This window comes from Erythranthe guttata, chromosome 1 (genome assembly GCF_056151865.1).
Source record: "Erythranthe guttata isolate IM_541 chromosome 1, IM_541, whole genome shotgun sequence".
Classification (NCBI taxonomy): Eukaryota; Viridiplantae; Streptophyta; class Magnoliopsida; order Lamiales; family Phrymaceae; genus Erythranthe; species Erythranthe guttata.
The window spans coordinates 13,882,501-13,893,535 of NC_142533.1; positions in this window are offsets into that span (position 1 = coordinate 13,882,501).

Here is an 11,035-nt window from a genome sequence, read left to right on the forward strand (position 1 = left end):
GTCCAAAAATTTTCCGACCCGAAAAAAATAATAAAAAATACGAGCGCGTAGGAAATTGAATTTGGCACGGTGGTTGTCGGGGCCGTTTTCTCATATTTCGAGAATTGCTCCGAAAACGTCTGGAGCGACTAGTTTTTGGCAAGGTTGCTAGCAACTTGGGCAGAGTTGCTAGCACCTTGGCTGGGCCGGTGCCGAAAGTCCGAAAATTTTCCGACCCGAAAAAAATAATAAAAAATACGAGCGCGTAGGAAATTGAATTTCGCACCGTGGTTGTCGGGGCCGTTTTCTCAGATTTCGAGAATTGCTCCGAAAACGTCGGGAGCGACTAGTTTTTGGCAAGGTTGCTAGCAACTTGGGCAGAGTTGCTAGCACCTTGGCTGGGCCGGTGCCGAAAGTCCGAAAATTTTCCGACCCGAAAAAAATAATGAAACATACGAGCGCGTAGGAAATTGAATTTGGCACGGTGGTTGTCGGGGCCGTTTTCTCAGATTTCGAGAATTGCTCCGAAAACGTCGGGAGCGACTAGTTTTTGGCAAGGTTGCTAGCACCTTGGGCAGAGTTGCTAGCACCTTGGCTGGGCCGGTGCCGAAAGTCCGAAAGTTTTCCGACCCGAAAAAAATAATAAAAAATACGAGCGAGTAGGAAATTGAATTTGGCACGGTGGTTGTCGGGGCCGTTTTCTCAGATTTCGAGAATTGCTCCGAAAACATCGGGAGCGACTAGTTTTTTGGCAAGGTTGCTAGCACCTTGGGCAGAGTTGCTAACACCTTGGCTGGGCCGGTGCCGAAAGTCCGAAAATTTTCCGATCAGAAAAAAATAATAAAAAATACGAGCGCGTAGGAAATTGAATTTGGCACAGTGGTTGTCGGGGCCGTTTTCTTAGATTTCGAGAATTGCTACGAAAACGTCGGGAGCGACTAGTTTTTGGCAAGGTTGCTAGCACCTTGGGCAGAGTTGCTAGCACCTTGGCTGGGCCGGTGCCGAAAGTCCGAAAATTTTCCTACCCGAAAAAAATAATAAAAAATACGAGCGCGTAGGAAATTGAATTTGGCACGGTGGTTGTCGGGGCCGTTTTCTCATATTTCGAGAATTGCTCCGAAAACGTCTGGAGCGACTAGTTTTTGGCAAGGTTGCTAGCAACTTGGGCAGAGTTGCTAGCACCTTGGCTGGGCCGGTGCCGAAAGTCCGAAAATTTTCCGACCCGAAAAAAATAATGAAACATACGAGCGCGTAGGAAATTGAATTTGGCACAGTGGTTGTCGGGATCATTTTCTCAGATTTTGAGAATTGCTCCGAAAACGTTGGGAGCGACTAGTTTTTGGCGAGGTTGCTAGCACCTTGGCTGGGCCGGTGCCGAAAGTCCGAAAATTTTCCGACATGAAAAAAATAATAAAAAATACGAACGCGTAGGAAATTGAATTTGGCACGGTGGTTGTCGGGGCCGTTTTCTCAGATTTCGAGAATTGCTCCGAAAACGTCGGGAGCGACTAGTTTTTGGCAAGGTTTCTGTCACCTTGGGCAGAGTTGCTAGCACCTTGGCTGGGCCGGTGCCGAAAGTCCGAAAATTTTCCGACCCGAAAAAAATAATGAAACATACGAGCGCGTAGGAAATTGTATTTGGCACGGTGGTTGTCGGGGCCGTTTTCTCAGATTTCGAGAATTGCTCCGAAAACGTCGGGAGCGACTAATTTTTGGCAAGGTTGCTAGCACCTTTGGCAGAGTTGCTAGCACCTTGGCTGGGCCGGTGCCGAAAGTCCGAAAATTTTCCGACCCGAAAAAAATAATAAAAAATACGAGCGCGTAGGAAATTGAATTTGGCACGGTGGTTGTCGGGGCCGTTTTCTCATATTTCGAGAATTGCTCCGAAAACGTCTAGAGCGACTAGTTTTTGGCAAGGTTGCTAGCAACTTGGGCAGAGTTGCTAGCACCTTGGCTGGGCCGGTGCCGAAAGTCCGAAAATTTTCCGACCCGAAAAAAATAATGAAACATACGAGCGCGTAGGAAATTGAATTTGGCACGGTGGTTGTCGAGGCCGTTTTCTCAGATTTCGAGAATTGCTCCGAAAACGTTGGGAGCGACTAGTTTTTGGCAAGGTTGCTAGCACCTTGGGCAGAGTTGCTAGCACCTTGGCTGGGCCGGTGCCGAAAGTCCGAAAATTTTCCGACCCGAAAAAAATAATAAAAAATACGAGCGAGTAGGAAATTGAATTTGGCACGGTGGTTGTCGGGGCCGTTTTCTTAGATTTCGAGAATTGCTCCGAAAACATCGGGAGCGACTAGTTTTTTGGCAAGGTTGCTAGCACCTTGGGCAGAGTTGCTAACACCTTGGCTGGGCCGGTGCCGAAAGTCCGAAAATTTTCCGATCAGAAAAAAATAATAAAAAATACGAGCGCGTAGGAAATTGAATTTGGCACAGTGGTTGTCGGGGCCGTTTTCTTAGATTTCGAGAATTGCTCCGAAAACGTCGGGAGCGACTAGTTTTTGGCAAGGTTGCTAGCACCTTGGGCAGAGTTGCTAGCACCTTGGCTGGGCCGGTGCCGAAAGTCCGAAAATTTTCCGACCCGAAAAAAATAATAAAAAATACGAGCGCGTAGGAAATTGAATTTCGCACGGTGGTTGTCGGGGCCGTTTTCTCATATTTCGAGAATTGCTCCGAAAACGTCTGGAGCGACTAGTTTTTGGCAAGGTTGCTAGCAACTTGGGAAGAGTTGCGAGCACCTTGGCTGGGCTGGTGCCGAAAGTCCGAAAATTTTCCGACCCGAAAAAAATAATAAAAAATACGAGCGCGTAGGAAATTGAATTTGGCACGGTGGTTGTCGGGGCCGTTTTCTCATATTTCGAGAATTGCTCCGAAAACGTCTAGAGCGACTAGTTTTTGGCAAGGTTGCTAGCAACTTGGGCAGAGTTGCTAACACCTTGGCTGGGCCGGTGCCGAAAGTCCGAAAATTTTCCGACCCGAAAAAAATAATGAAACATACGAGCGCGTAGGAAATTGAATTTGGCACGGTGGTTGTCGGGGCCGTTTTCTCAGATTTCGAGAATTGCTCCGAAAACATCGGGAGCGACAAGTTTTTTGGCAAGGTTGCTAGCACCTTGGGCGGAGTTGCTAACACCTTGGCTGGGCCGGTGCCGAAAGTCCGAAAATTTTCCGACCCGAAAAAAATAATAAAAAATACGAGCGCGTAGGAAATTGAATTTGGCACGGTGGTTGTCGGGGCCGTTTTCTCATATTTCGAGAATTGCTCCGAAAACGTCTGGAGCGACTAGTTTTTGGCAAGGTTGCTAGCAACTTGGGCAGAGTTGCTAGCACCTTGGCTGGGCCGGTGCCGAAAGTCCGAAAATTTTCCGACCAGAAAAAAATAATGAAACATACGAGCGCGTAGGAAATTGAATTTGGCACGGTGGTTGTCGGGGCCGTTTTCTCAGATTTCGAGAATTTATCCGAAAACGTTGGGAGCGACTAGTTTTTGGCAAGGTTGCTAGCACCTTGGGCAGAGTTGCTAGCACCTTGGCTGGGCCGGTGCCGAAAGTCCGAAAATTTTCCGACCCGAAAAAAATAATAAAAAATACGAGCGCGTAGGAAATTGAATTTGGCACGGTGGTTGTCGGGGCCGTTTTCTCATATTTCGAGAATTGCTCCGAAAACGTCTAGAGCGACTAGTTTTTGGCAAGGTTGCTAGCAACTTGGGCAGAGTTTCTAGCACCTTGGCTGGGCCGGTGCCGAAAGTCCGAAAATTTTCCGACCCGAAAAAAATAATAAAAAATACGAGCGCGTAGGAAATTGAATTTGGCACGGTGGTTGTCGGGGCCGTTTTCTCATATTTCGAGAATTGCTCCGAAAACGTCTGGAGCGACTAGTTTTTGGCAAGGTTGCTAGCAACTTGGGCAGAGTTGCTAGCACCTTGGCTAGGCCGGTGCCGAAAGTCCGAAAATTTTCCGACCCGAAAAAAATAATGAAACATACGAGCGCGTAGGAAATTGAATTTGGCACGGTGGTTGTCGGGGCCGTTTTCTCAGATTTCGAGAATTGATCCGAAAACGTTGGGAGCGACTAGTTTTTGGCAAGGTTGCTAGCACCTTGGGCAGAGTTGCTAGCACCTTGGCTGGGCCGGTGCCGAAAGTCCGAAAATTTTCCGACCCGAAAAAAATAATAAAAAATACGAGCGAGTAGGAAATTGAATTTGGCACGGTGGTTGTTGGGGCCGTTTTCTCAGATTTCGATAATTGCTCCGAAAACGTCGGGAGCGACTAGTTTTTGGCAAGGTTGCTATCACCTTGGGCAGAGTTGCTAGCACCTTGGCTGGGCCGGTGCCGAAAGTCCGAAAATTTTCCGACCCGAAAAAAATAATAAAAAATACGAGCGCGTAGGAAATTGAATTTCGCACGGTGGTTGTCGGGGCCGTTTTCTCAGATTTCGAGAATTGCTCCGAAAACGTCGGGAGCGACTAGTTTTTGGCAAGGTTGCTAGCAACTTGGGCAGAGTTGCTAGCACCTTTGCTAGGCCGGTGCCGAAAGTCCGAAAATTTTCCGACCCGAAAAAAATAATGAAACATACGAGCGCGTAGGAAATTGAATTTGGCACGGTGGTTGTCGGGGCCGTTTTCTCAGATTTCGAGAATTGATCCGAAAACGTTGGGAGCGACTAGTTTTTGGCAAGGTTGCTAGCACCTTGGGCAGAGTTGCTAGCACCTTGGCTGGGCCGGTGCCGAAAGTCCGAAAATTTTCCGACCCGAAAAAAATAATAAAAAATACGAGCGCGTAGGAAATTGAATTTGGCACAGTGGTTGTTGGGGCCGTTTTCTCAGATTTCGATAATTGCTCCGAAAACGTCGGGAGCGACTAGTTTTTGGCAAGGTTGCTATCACCTTGGGCAGAGTTGCTAGCACCTTGGCAGGGCCGGTGCCGAAAGTCCGAAAATTTTCCGACCCGAAAAAAATAATAAAAAATATGAGCGCGTAGGAAATTGAATTTCGCACCGTGGTTGTCGGGGCCGTTTTCTCAGATTTCGAGAATTGCTCCGAAAACGTCGGGAGCGACTAGTTTTTGGCAAGGTTGCTAGCAACTTGGGCAGAGTTGCTAGCACCTTGGCTAGGCCGGTGCCGAAAGTCCGAAAATTTTCCGACCCGAAAAAAATAATGAAACATACGAGCGCGTAGGAAATTGAATTTGGCACGGTGGTTGTCGGGGCCGTTTTCTCAGATTTCGAGAATTGATCCGAAAACGTTGGGAGCGACTAGTTTTTGGCAAGGTTGCTAGCACCTTGGGCAGAGTTGCTAGCACCTTGGCTGGGCCGGTGCCGAAAGTCCGAAAATTTTCCGACCCGAAAAAAATAATAAAAAATACGAGCGCGTAGGAAATTGAATTTGGCACGGTGGTTGTTGGGGCCGTTTTCTCATATTTCGAGAATTGCTCCGAAAACGTCTGGAGCGACTAGTTTTTGGCAAGGTTGCTAGCAACTTGGGCAGAGTTGCTAGCACCTTGGCTGGGCCGGTGCCGAAAGTCCGAAAATTTTCCGACCCGAAAAAAATAATGAAACATACGAGCGCGTAGGAAATTGAATTTGGCACAGTGGTTGTCGGGATCATTTTCTCAGATTTTGAGAATTGCTCCGAAAACGTTGGGAGCGACTAGTTTTTGGCGAGGTTGCTAGCACCTTGGCTGGGCCGGTGCCGAAAGTCCGAAAATTTTCCGACATGAAAAAAATAATAAAAAATACGAGCGCGTAGGAAATTGAATTTGGCACGGTGGTTGTCGGGGCCGTTTTCTCAGATTTCGAGAATTGCTCCGAAAACGTCGGGAGCGACTAGTTTTTGGCAAGGTTGCTGCACCTTGGGCAGAGTTGCTAGCACCTTGGCTGGGCCGGTGCCGAAAGTCCGAAAATTTTCCGACCCGAAAAAAATAATGAAACATACGAGCGCGTAGGAAATTGAATTTGGCACGGTGGTTGTCGGGGCCGTTTTCTCAGATTTCGAGAATTGCTCCGAAAACGTCGGGAGCGACTAATTTTTGGCAAGGTTGCTAGCACCTTGGGCAGAGTTGCTAGCACCTTGGCTGGGCCGGTGCCGAAAGTCCGAAAATTTTCCGACCCGAAAAAAATAATAAAAAATACGAGCGCGTAGGAAATTGAATTTGGCACGGTGGTTGTCGGGGCCGTTTTCTCATATTTCGAGAATTGCTCCGAAAACGTCTAGAGCGACTAGTTTTTGGCAAGGTTGCTAGCAACTTGGGCAGAGTTGCTAGCACCTTGGCTGGGCCGGTGCCGAAAGTCCGAAAATTTTCCGACCCGAAAAAAATAATGAAACATACGAGCGCGTAGGAAATTGAATTTGGCACGGTGGTTGTCGAGGCCGTTTTCTCAGATTTCGAGAATTGCTCCGAAAACGTTGGGAGCGACTAGTTTTTGGCAAGGTTGCTAGCACCTTGGGCAGAGTTGCTAGCACCTTGGCTGGGCCGGTGCCGAAAGTCCGAAAATTTTCCGACCCGAAAAAAATAATAAAAAATACGAGCGAGTAGGAAATTGAATTTGGCACGGTGGTTGTCGGGGCCGTTTTCTTAGATTTCGAGAATTGCTCCGAAAACATCGGGAGCGACTAGTTTTTTGGCAAGGTTGCTAGCACCTTGGGCAGAGTTGCTAACACCTTGGCTGGGCCGGTGCCGAAAGTCCGAAAATTTTCCGATCAGAAAAAAATAATAAAAAATACGAGCGCGTAGGAAATTGAATTTGGCACAGTGGTTGTCGGGGCCGTTTTCTTAGATTTCGAGAATTGCTCCGAAAACGTCGGGAGCGACTAGTTTTTGGCAAGGTTGCTAGCACCTTGGGCAGAGTTGCTAGCACCTTGGCTGGGCCGGTGCCGAAAGTCCGAAAATTTTCCGACCCGAAAAAAATAATAAAAAATACGAGCGCGTAGGAAATTGAATTTCGCACGGTGGTTGTCGGGGCCGTTTTCTCATATTTCGAGAATTGCTCCGAAAACGTCTGGAGCGACTAGTTTTTGGCAAGGTTGCTAGCAACTTGGGCAGAGTTGCTAGCACCTTGGCTGGGCTGGTGCCGAAAGTCCGAAAATTTTCCGACCCGAAAAAAATAATAAAAAATACGAGCGCGTAGGAAATTGAATTTGGCACGGTGGTTGTCGGGGCCGTTTTCTCATATTTCGAGAATTGCTCCGAAAACGTCTAGAGCGACTAGTTTTTGGCAAGGTTGCTAGCAACTTGGGCAGAGTTGCTAACACCTTGGCTGGGCCGGTGCCGAAAGTCCGAAAATTTTCCGACCCGAAAAAAATAATGAAACATACGAGCGCGTAGGAAATTGAATTTGGCACGGTGGTTGTCGGGGCCGTTTTCTCAGATTTCGAGAATTGCTCCGAAAACATCGGGAGCGACAAGTTTTTTGGCAAGGTTGCTAGCACCTTGGGCGGAGTTGCTAACACCTTGGCTGGGCCGGTGCCGAAAGTCCGAAAATTTTCCGACCCGAAAAAAATAATAAAAAATACGAGCGCGTAGGAAATTGAATTTGGCACGGTGGTTGTCGGGGCCGTTTTCTCATATTTCGAGAATTGCTCCGAAAACGTCTGGAGCGACTAGTTTTTGGCAAGGTTGCTAGCAACTTGGGCAGAGTTGCTAGCACCTTGGCTGGGCCGGTGCCGAAAGTCCGAAAATTTTCCGACCAGAAAAAAATAATGAAACATACGAGCGCGTAGGAAATTGAATTTGGCACGGTGGTTGTCGGGGCCGTTTTCTCAGATTTCGAGAATTGCTCCGAAAACGTTGGGAGCGACTAGTTTTTGGCAAGGTTGCTAGCACCTTGGGCAGAGTTGCTAGCACCTTGGCTGGGCCGGTGCCGAAAGTCCGAAAATTTTCCGACCCGAAAAAAATAATAAAAAATACGAGCGCGTAGGAAATTGAATTTGGCACGGTGGTTGTCGGGGCCGTTTTCTCATATTTCGAGAATTGCTCCGAAAACGTCTAGAGCGACTAGTTTTTGGCAAGGTTGCTAGCAACTTGGGCAGAGTTGCTAGCACCTTGGCTGGGCCGGTGCCGAAAGTCCGAAAATTTTCCGACCCGAAAAAAATAATAAAAAATACGAGCGCGTAGGAAATTGAATTTGGCACGGTGGTTGTCGGGGCCGTTTTCTCATATTTCGAGAATTGCTCCGAAAACGTCTGGAGCGACTAGTTTTTGGCAAGGTTGCTAGCAACTTGGGCAGAGTTGCTAGCACCTTGGCTAGGCCGGTGCCGAAAGTCCGAAAATTTTCCGACCCGAAAAAAATAATGAAACATACGAGCGCGTAGGAAATTGAATTTGGCACGGTGGTTGTCGGGGCCGTTTTCTCAGATTTCGAGAATTGATCCGAAAACGTTGGGAGCGACTAGTTTTTGGCAAGGTTGCTAGCACCTTGGGCAGAGTTGCTAGCACCTTGGCTGGGCCGGTGCCGAAAGTCCGAAAATTTTCCGACCCGAAAAAAATAATAAAAAATACGAGCGAGTAGGAAATTGAATTTGGCACGGTGGTTGTTGGGGCCGTTTTCTCAGATTTCGAGAATTGCTCCGAAAACGTCGGGAGCGACTAGTTTTTGGCAAGGTTGCTATCACCTTGGGCAGAGTTGCTAGCACCTTGGCTGGGCCGGTGCCGAAAGTCCGAAAATTTTCCGACCCGAAAAAAATAATAAAAAATACGAGCGCGTAGGAAATTGAATTTCGCACGGTGGTTGTCGGGGCCGTTTTCTCAGATTTCGAGAATTGCTCCGAAAACGTCGGGAGCGACTAGTTTTTGGCAAGGTTGCTAGCAACTTGGGCAGAGTTGCTAGCACCTTTGCTGGGCCGGTGCCGAAAGTCCGAAAATTTTCCGACCCGAAAAAAATAATGAAACATACGAGCGCGTAGGAAATTGAATTTGGCACGGTGGTTGTCGGGGCCGTTTTCTCAGATTTCGAGAATTGATCCGAAAACGTTGGGAGCGACTAGTTTTTGGCAAGGTTGCTAGCACCTTGGGCAGAGTTGCTAGCACCTTGGCTGGGCCGGTGCCGAAAGTCCGAAAATTTTCCGACCCGAAAAAAATAATAAAAAATACGAGCGCGTAGGAAATTGAATTTGGCACAGTGGTTGTTGGGGCCGTTTTCTCAGATTTCGATAATTGCTCCGAAAACGTCGGGAGCGACTAGTTTTTGGCAAGGTTGCTAGCACCTTGGGCAGAGTTGCTAGCACCTTGGCTGGGCCGGTGCCGAAAGTCCGAAAATTTTCCGACCCGAAAAAAATAATAAAAAATATGAGCGCGTAGGAAATTGAATTTCGCACCGTGGTTGTCGGGGCCGTTTTCTCAGATTTCGAGAATTGCTCCGAAAACGTCGGGAGCGACTAGTTTTTGGCAAGGTTGCTAGCAACTTGGGCAGAGTTGCTAGCACCTTGGCTGGGCCGGTGCCGAAAGTCCGAAAATTTTCCGACCCGAAAAAAATAATGAAACATACGAGCGCGTAGGAAATTGAATTTGGCACGGTGGTTGTCGGGGCCGTTTTCTCAGATTTCGAGAATTGATCCGAAAACGTTGGGAGCGACTAGTTTTTGGCAAGGTTGCTAGCACCTTGGGCAGAGTTGCTAGCACCTTGGCTGGGCCGGTGCCGAAAGTCCGAAAATTTTCCGACCCGAAAAAAATAATAAAAAATACGAGCGCGTAGGAAATTGAATTTGGCACGGTGGTTGTCGGGGCCGTTTTCTCAGATTTCGAGAATTGCTCCGAAAACGTCGGGAGCGACTAGTTTTTGGCAAGGTTGCTAGCACCTTGGGCAGAGTTGCTAGCACCTTGGCTGGGCCGGTGCCGAAAGTCCGAAAATTTTCCGACCCGAAAAAAATAATGAAACATACGAGCGCGTAGGAAATTGAATTTTGCACAGTGGTTGTCGGGGCCGTTTTCTCAGATTTCGTGAATTGTTCCGAAAACGTCGGGAGCGACTAGTTTTTGGCAAGGTTGCTAGCACCTTGGGCAGAGTTGCTAGCACCTTGGCTGGGCCGGTGCCGAAAGTCCGAAAATTTTCCGACCCGAAAAAAATAATAAAAAATACGAGCGCGTAGGAAATTGAATTTGGCACGGTGGTTGTCGGGGCCGTTTTCTCATATTTCGAGAATTGCTCCGAAAACGTCTGGAGCGACTAGTTTTTGGCAAGGTTGCTAGCAACTTGGGCAGAGTTGCTAGCACCTTGGCTGGGCCGGTGCCGAAAGTCCGAAAATTTTCCGACCCGAAAAAAATAATGAAACATACGAGCGCGTAGGAAATTGAATTTGGCACGGTGGTTGTCGGGGCCGTTTTCTCAGATTTCGAGAATTGCTCCGAAAACGTTGGGAGCGACTAGTTTTTGGCAAGGTTGCTAGCACCTTGGGCAGAGTTGCTAGCACCTTGGCTGGGCCGGTGCCGAAAGTCCGAAAATTTTCCGACCCGAAAAAAATAATAAAAAATACGAGCGCGTAGGAAATTGAATTTTGCACGGTGGTTGTCGGGGCCGTTTTCTCATATTTCGAGAATTGCTCCGAAAACGTCTAGAGCGACTAGTTTTTGGCAAGGTTGCTAGCAACTTGGGCAGAGTTGCTAGCACCTTGGCTGGGCCGGTGCCGAAAGTCCGAAAATTTTCCGACCCGAAAAAAATAATGAAACATACGAGCGCGTAGGAAATTGAATTTGGCACAGTGGTTGTCGGGGCCGTTTTCTCAGATTTCGAGAATTGTTCCGAAAACGTCGGGAGCGACTAGTTTTTGGCAAGGTTGCTAGCACCTTGGGCAGAGTTGCTAGCACCTTGGCTGGGCCGGTGCCGAAAGTCCGAAAATTTTCCGACCCGAAAAAAATAATAAAAAATACGAGCGCGTAGGAAATTGAATTTGGCACGGTGGTTGTCGGGGCCGTTTTCTCATATTTCGAGAATTGCTCCGAAAACGTCTGGAGCGACTAGTTTTTGGCAAGGTTGCTAGCAACTTGGGCAGAGTTGCTAGCACCTTGGCTGGGCCGGTGCCGAAAGTCCGAAAATTTTCCGACCCGAAAAAAATAATGAAACATAC